The sequence below is a fragment of the Pinus tabuliformis genome, chromosome 3_2, assembly GCF_031772625.1.
Source record: "Pinus tabuliformis cultivar Carrire ecotype Pingquan chromosome 3_2, CPIR1, whole genome shotgun sequence".
NCBI classification, from domain to species: Eukaryota; Viridiplantae; Streptophyta; class Pinopsida; order Pinales; family Pinaceae; genus Pinus; species Pinus tabuliformis.
Window position 1 is genome coordinate 543,686,009 of NC_142302.1, and position 8,348 is coordinate 543,694,356.

Consider the following 8,348-nt stretch of genomic DNA (forward strand, 5'->3'; position numbering starts at 1 on the left):
TATGGTGATAATGATCGATTTTGGCCAAAACACTGGAGTTCTCAATGCAAATGTGATGATTGGTTTTACTAGAGTGCTCGACCAAGGCTGAGGTTTTGGAGTGGTTATGTTTGATGTTAGCGACATGTTCTTGAATCCTAGTTAATATCGAACAACTCGTCTCACCATGTAGGATTTTCCACATGAACGTGGAACCACATAAACCCCTTTGTGGTGCCTAGGATCAATGGGATCTTTTACAGATTTCAAACATTTTCTAATTGTATTCAAGGGTTTGAATCTATGGAGCCCCTAAAATTCACAAGGAAGGTATCCCCATTAGACCCATAGTCAATAAAATTGGAGGTCCCACTTACCATCTCTAAGAAGCTTAAACCTATGATAGGAAACACTAGCTCCTTTGTCAAGGACTCCCATCACTTCATTATTGAGATCAAACACATAAAACTAGACCAAAATGACATCTTGGTAAGTTTTGATGTAAAGGCACTATATACCAATATTCCTATAGATGAAGCAATGGAAATAGTCCACAAAATCATTGATCCTGACACAGCTAAATTAGTAGAAATTTGTCTGAAATCCACCTTCTTCAGCTTCAAAGATGATATACATGAACAAACTTGTGGTGTGGCCATGGGATCACCTCTATCCCCCATGATTGCCAATTTTTCATGGAGCATTTTGAAGCCAAAGCCATTGAGTCTTCACCTTTAAAACCTAAGCTTTGGAAAAGATATGTAGATGACACTTATATCATTTGGCCTCATGGAAAAGAAAACTTGGACAAATTCCTAGAGCACCTCAACAGTCAATCAAATTATATCAAGTTCACGATGGAAATAGAAGAGAATGGATGTCTTCCATTTGTTGACATCCTGATCAAGAGAAACCAAGATGGCTCAATATCTCACTAGGTCTATCGCAAGAAAACCCACACAGAACACTACGTACATGTCAACTCTCACCATCATCCTACTCAAAAACTCGGGGTGCTCAACACTCTAGCTACTAGGGCGGTTCGTATTTCGGATCATGATCATTTTGATCAAGAAAAGAACCACTTCTTAGATGTTTTTGTAAAGAATGGATATGGAAAACACCAAGGGATCAAAGCTTTCAAAAAAGAGGAAAATCCTGAAAAGAAACAACCATTGGATGACTATGTAGGCAAAGTTCACCTTCCCTACATTCAAGGCACCACTGATAATATTTCAGACATTTTGAAAAAGAATAATATAAAAACCACCTTCAAACCCTTGAATACAATTAACAAATGTGTAAAATCTGTAAAAGATCCCATTGAACCTAGGCACCACAAAGGAGTTTATTTGGTTCCATGTTCATGTGGAAAATCCTACATTGGTGAGATGGGTCGTTCGATATTAACTAGGATTCAAGAACATGCCACTGACATCAAACATAACCGCTCTAAAACCTCAGCCTTGGCTGAGCACTCTAGTAAAACCAATCATCACATTTGCATTGAAAACTCTAGTGTTTTGGTTAAAATCGATCATTATCACCATAGAGAATTTAGAGAAGTTATAGAAATAGGAAAACACCCCAACAACCTCAACTGTGATGATGGTTGGAAAATTAGTGACAATTGGATTCCTACACTAACGAGGGATTCTACTGCCCCCAGGTACCCATGGCCCCTTTATCTCTTAATAGTTCACCTATCCCAAAAATCATTAAAAACTAATAATCTAATTTAATTAGTTTTTTTAAACCTAATTAACTTATTCAAGCTCTAAAAAACATTATTAATATAATAAACATTATAAATATTTAACCAGAAACATTTATTTAACATCAATAATTCAACTAATTAATTATTATTGAAACTTTTAGTTAAACATTATAATATTTGAAATATTAATCACAACAAATAATGTTTGAATAAATAACATTAAAAAGAAAACATAAAAATAGAAATAAATAAATAAATAAATAAATATATTAAAATTACATCCAAATAATTTTAATTTATATAAACTTTAATTTCACTAAAATAAATAAATAAAAATAAATTTATTAAAATTACATTCAAATAATTTTAATTTAATAATAATAATAATAATAAAGTAAAATAAATTTATTTCTGAGCATTAGCAAACCTTGTTGGCTCCATTCATTATCTTCCCTACCCTATCCTCTATTTATTGGTCCATTATTCACTAATTTTTTCACACATTTGATCCTGATGATGAACCACAGAGGTTGGTTCGAAACGTCGATACAATAAAATCATGAATGCAATGACTCCAGAAAATAACACTACACAAAATGAAGATCGTAGAAGCCTCAAATCTACGATTCTAGCCTTCCTGTCATCCCCCATGAAGACATCACCACCATCTTATTTCTCATACTCGCAGAATCACTCTCTATGGGGAGTGAAGTGAAAGGATGCAGCTGAGTCAATCAACCATGCCTCATGATCTACATGTGTACTGGAAGAAGCCAAGTACACATCCCCACCTTCATCTGAGGTGTTTTTTGCCTCTGCAGAAGGAGCATCATCAAATCCCTTTCCTTTGTTAGGAGCTTTAGATTTACAGTCCCTTTTGTAGTGCCCTTCCTTTCTACATTTCCAGCACACCACCTTTACAGGTTTTCTTGGAGATTTAGATCTCCCACTTGATGACTTATTTTTGTTTTGTTCTGGGACCATCCTCGTACAAACAAGTTATTGCCATTCTGTCTCTCCATATTTTTCCGTCTCATCTCCTCTGTCAACAAGGATGAGACTATTTCGTCAAATTGCAAGGTAGTTGCATTGCTACCTATTGCAATAACCAGACTATCCCACGAATCTGGTAGGGAACACAACAAACTAATGCACTTATCATCATCTAAAATTTTGATATCAACAGGTGATAACTATAGAAATTTTGAATAATATGACACTTATTCACAGAGATTATCCCCATTATACACTATTTCAAAATGCATGCATAATACATAACCTCCTCTACGTTGATCATCAACTTTGCTGAATTAAAAATAATGAAACATCAATCACATGCACACATTAACACAGTATGTAACCCGGGGAAAGAATACAGCTGAAAACCCCACACTATCTGTATATTATAATGATTGAGAACATGTAACAATACATAGTACAGTACTCCTCACAAGTACTCAGTACTATCTCCACTTGTTACACACAAAACTAGCTTAGATCTGAATCAATCAGAGGTTCAAATCTCCTCCACTGCTTGCCTGCCTCCACTGCGCAATCCTGCATGAGAATAGATGAGAATGGCTGATCCAAACTCATATTTTTCTTGGCTGAACCAGCAATCCTTATTGGCAATACTCAATCCATTGATTGTGCAAATCTCAAGCACAACTATAGTCACAACTGACAGCTGTCTTCCCCTTTCACTCACCTCTAGCACTTGTCTCCACTGAATGGTCCATGCACTAAGTTAACTGGTGTATTCTTTAGTTGCTTTATGATTTAATAATTAGTGAATTAATTAATAATTAATTCACATCACTCATCACTAGTGTATTCTGCATTTAGACTAAATACAACTAGTTTAACCAAGTCAAACTGAACACAACTCCATCAACTCCTCAATCAACTCCACCAAAACTCAATCACTTGAGTTCTAACTGAAGTCCACCATGCAATAGCTCAACTGACCCACAAGAAAATCATATTTCCTTATGACAGCTGCATGTGCCACATCTGGAGCTCAAACTGAAGTGCTCCAAGAGGATAAGATAATGTTTATAGTCCAAATATTATTAAGAGCTAATAATATTATACTGTTCTATTTTTAGCCTGGAAGTCTAAAAATAGAATCCGCCCATATGTCTAAAAATATAAGTCCATCTATTTTTACCAACATGACCAATCATCCAAAAATAGCATCCTGCAACTCATAGACCATGATCCATATGTCTAAAAATAGACTTTGTGCCAAAAATAGCTTGCGGGCCCACTTAGTGAAGGCGACTCCTTTCCACTAAGCTCCATCATCTTGTTGCATTTTCAACACTCCCTCTCAACAAGATATGGATTATCTGCAACCCCTATCCTACCTCTAGAATGTTCTGCATGCAACACATTTGCCTGGTCCATTTGCTCCAACAACACTTGGAACAAAAACACTCCCAACTGACCACTCTGTTGGGCTAGGAACATACTCTGATGCTGAAGCTCTACTTGCTGCTGACAAGTGCTCCCTCTCTGACATCTGCACTACTGCAACATCTCCATGCATCTCACACCATTGCACACTTCTCTGTGCCACCTAGCACTGTGAAAAACACTTGTGCCTCTCACATTGCTGCAGCCTGCTAGCTATGCGTTGTCTTGGGATCCCCTACAATGTTGCTTTCTCTGCCGCTCCATCCGCATCTATCTCTACCCAATCAGTCAGTTCCTGCTACTCCACATCGGGGCTCCCCTAGCAAGGTCTCATCCAAGAGGTTGGGTACCTCAAGGATCCTGCCCCTCCTCCTTGGGACGATCACTCTATATCGCCCCACCTCCTACCTGGAGGTATGGCTGCATGTGATCCCTCAGCCCACCTGGCTCGAAGTTTCCCCCCACTGGAGGTCTATGCATGAGTAGATGTCTCTACTCGATCTCCTCTCAGCTTCCCTTGTTGTGGCTACTCCACAACCTCCTAAAGTTGCTGCACCAATCGTGGCTCCTCCACAATCGTCTGAGACTTCTTCTGGCTCTAGATGTTGAGAGGTAATATATGCTCCCTCTCAACCACCAAGTCTACATCAGTTGCCTCACTGCTCAAGGCTTTGCATGCATCTTGAACCTCAAGAGAATACAGGTTCTTGACTCGTGAACCAATCTACTTCGCCTGTCTAGTGATGATGTGTCCAAGGAAAACCTTTCCCTCACTGAAGACTACATCATAGCCTCTGTCTTCCAGCATCGGGATCGACACCAAGTTTCTCTCCAGTCTTGGTACATACTTGACATCGGTCAAGGTAAGGTGAGCTCCATGCTCCCTCTGAAAAATAGTCGTGCCTACACCTGAGACACTATACTTCTCATCGTTACCCATCGCTATGAGTATCTGGAGATCTTTCTCCTCCAAAGTACTGAACAAACTCTTGTCACCGGCCATGTGGAAAGAAGCTCCACTGTCAAGAAACCAACCACTTCCCACCATGGATGAAACCATGCATGCGAAGAGTGCGAAATCCAACTCAAACTATGAAGCAAGTGCCTCACCTTCAGATCCTTCCCTGGATCCCTTCTTGGATTTCTTCTTTAGGAAATTAGTAGCATAATGGTCCAACTCATGACAAAAAAATCATTGCACTTTCGATTTTTCAACCTTCTTCCCATCATTGGAAGAATTGGATTCGGAAAGAGAACCATTGTCCTTCCCCTTCTTTTCTTTGGCAACCAAAGCACAATTTTCTTCATCAGATGCCTTTGATGAAGATCCATCCTTGGTATTCCGCCTGATCTCCTCTTGCACAAGATCTGACCAAAGTCTCTCCCATCCTGGCAATTTCTCCCGACCATTGACAGAGTCTTGATAGGGATGCCAACTCTTCGGAAGACCAAGGAGAGCCAAGCTCTCCAAGTCCTCATCATCAACAGTCACCCCCACACTTCCCAGCTCATCCTGGCATTGGGTGAACTTCGTGAGATACCTGGGCATACTGTCTCCATTCCCACACTTAATGTTTCTGCGTTTATCCTTGAGAGCCAACTTCCTTTGGTCACTCTTGCTTTGGAATAGATCTATCAACACTTTCCACATCAAGTATGGAGAAGCCTTTCCATGCAGGCTGGATACAATGTGATCCTTCATGCCCTCCAACAGAATCCTTCGACACTTTACTGTCTTCTTTTGCCAAGCCACAACTTCAGTAGCATTAGTAGGTTTTGGGACTTCAGCCTCTATGAACTCCTTCAGCCCATTTTCATCTAACATCGCCTCCATCCTGTCTTTCCATGCAATATAATTCGAGCTGCCTTCAAGAGCATACTCCAATTGCAAACCGTTGAAAGACATTTCAACTTTGACACCAAGAAAACACTGCTACAAATTCGAATTCCACCAGCTCAAAGCTCAACCGCTTCTGATCTAAAATTCGTGAGAACAAAGTATTTCTCGTACAGAGATTGACTGTATGGGCTTTTACCAGATATCTTACCTTCCAAAGGAAGGATGAATCCAGAGGCTACTTGGCCTGATTACAGACTCTGCCTAAAGAAATAAAATGTAAACACTTTCTGAATAATAGATCTGATGATCAACTCTACTCTGATACCATGTAGAAATTTTGAATAATATGACACTTCTTCACAGAGATTATCCCAATTATACACTATCTCGGAATGCATGCATAATACATAACCTCCTCTATGTTGATCATCAATTTTGCGGAATTAAAAACAATGAAACATCAATCACATGCACACTTTAACACAGTATGTAACTCGGGGAAAGCATACAGCTAAAAACCCCACACTATCTTTATATTATAATGATTGAGAACATGTAACAATACATAGTACAATACTACTCACAAGTACTCAGTACTATCTCCACCTGTTACACATAAAACTAGCTCAGATCTGAATCAATCACAGGTTCAAATCTCCTCCACTGCTTGCCTACCTCCACTGCGCAATCCTACATGAGAATAGATGAGAATGGCTGATCCAAACTCATATTTTTCTTGGCTGAACCACGCAATCCTCATTGGCAATACTCAGTCCATTGATTGTGCAAATCTCATGCACAACTATAGTCACAACTGACAGCTGTCTTGCCCTTTCACTCACCTCTAACACTTGTCTCCACTGAATTGTCCATGCACTGAGTTAAATGATGTATTTTGTAGTTGCTTTATGAGTTAGTAATTAGTGAATTAATTAATAATTAATTCACATCACTCATCACTAGTGTATTTTGCAGTTAGAATAAATACAACAAGTTTAACCAAGTCAAATTGAACACAACTCCATCAACTCCTCAATCAACTCCACCAAAACTCAACCACTTGAGTTGTAACTGAAGTCCACCATTCAATAGCTCAACTGACCCGCAATAAAAGCGTATTTCCTTCTGACAGCTGTACGTGCCACATCTGTAGCTCAAACTGAAGTGCTCCAAGAGGATAAGATAATGTTTATAGTCCAAATATTATTAAGAGCTAATAATATTCGACTGTTCTATTTTTAGCTTGGCAGTCTAAAAATAGAATCCAACCATATGTCTAAAAATAGAAGTCCATCTATTTTTACCAACATGATCAATCATCCAAAAATAACATCCTGCAACTCATAGACCATGATCCATATGTCTAAAAATAGACTTTGCGCCAAAAATAGCCTGCGGGCCCACTTAGTGAAGGCGACTCCTTTCCACTAAGCTCCATCATCTTGTTGTATTTTCAATAATAACTAACTTACCACAATATTAAATGCATTCAGATGGTCTGTCATCAAGTCTTCATCTTTCATCCTCAAGTTATACAACTTTTTCCGCAGGAACAGTTTATTCACCAGAGACTTAGATTGGTACAAATTCCCTAACATTGTCCCACAAAGCCTTCACCGTAGCTTCTCCTGATACATTCAATAATACTGAATCTGAGACACACAATCGTATTGTGCTCTTTGCCTTCTGATCCAACTTCTTCCATTCTTCATCAGACACTCTTGTTGGTTTAGTACCTAGATCTACCACAATCCACTGATCCTTATCCACCAACAGATCCTCCATCTTGAGTTTCCACAACTCAAAACTTTGACCATTAAATTTCTTGATCTCTATATTTCCACTTCTTTCACCACCAGAATCGATCTCGCAAATCTCCCACTGAACAAGGTCTGCCATAGGCCCGAGCAAAGCCCCTCAGCAACAAAGGCGTCCCATTGAAGCCCAAACACCTCTGATACCAAATGTAGGTTTTAACCCCATACATAAATTACCTGCATACGAATTCTAAAACACAAAATATAAACAATGTGAGAGCATAACACATAAAACACATATACACAGACATTTTCCTTGGATCCCAAAACCGAGACTAGTAGCTTGATTTTTCATTATATTCCTTTCAATGTTATAATACATATTTATACATGCCGAAGCATCCAATACCATGGACCAAAAACCATCACGTCCAAAACCATGGAACGAAAACCATTGCATCCAAAACCATGTGCGAAAATCATGCACAAAAACATAGGTATGTCCACCAAACCTATCACAGGGTCCCCATAGAGTGGGGTTACCTGCACCCCTCAAACCCCTTGTGACTCCCCCTGCTACGCAATCGGCACAATGAAGGGGGCGCTCCACCCCCCTTCTAACCCCTCGGTTAACTAC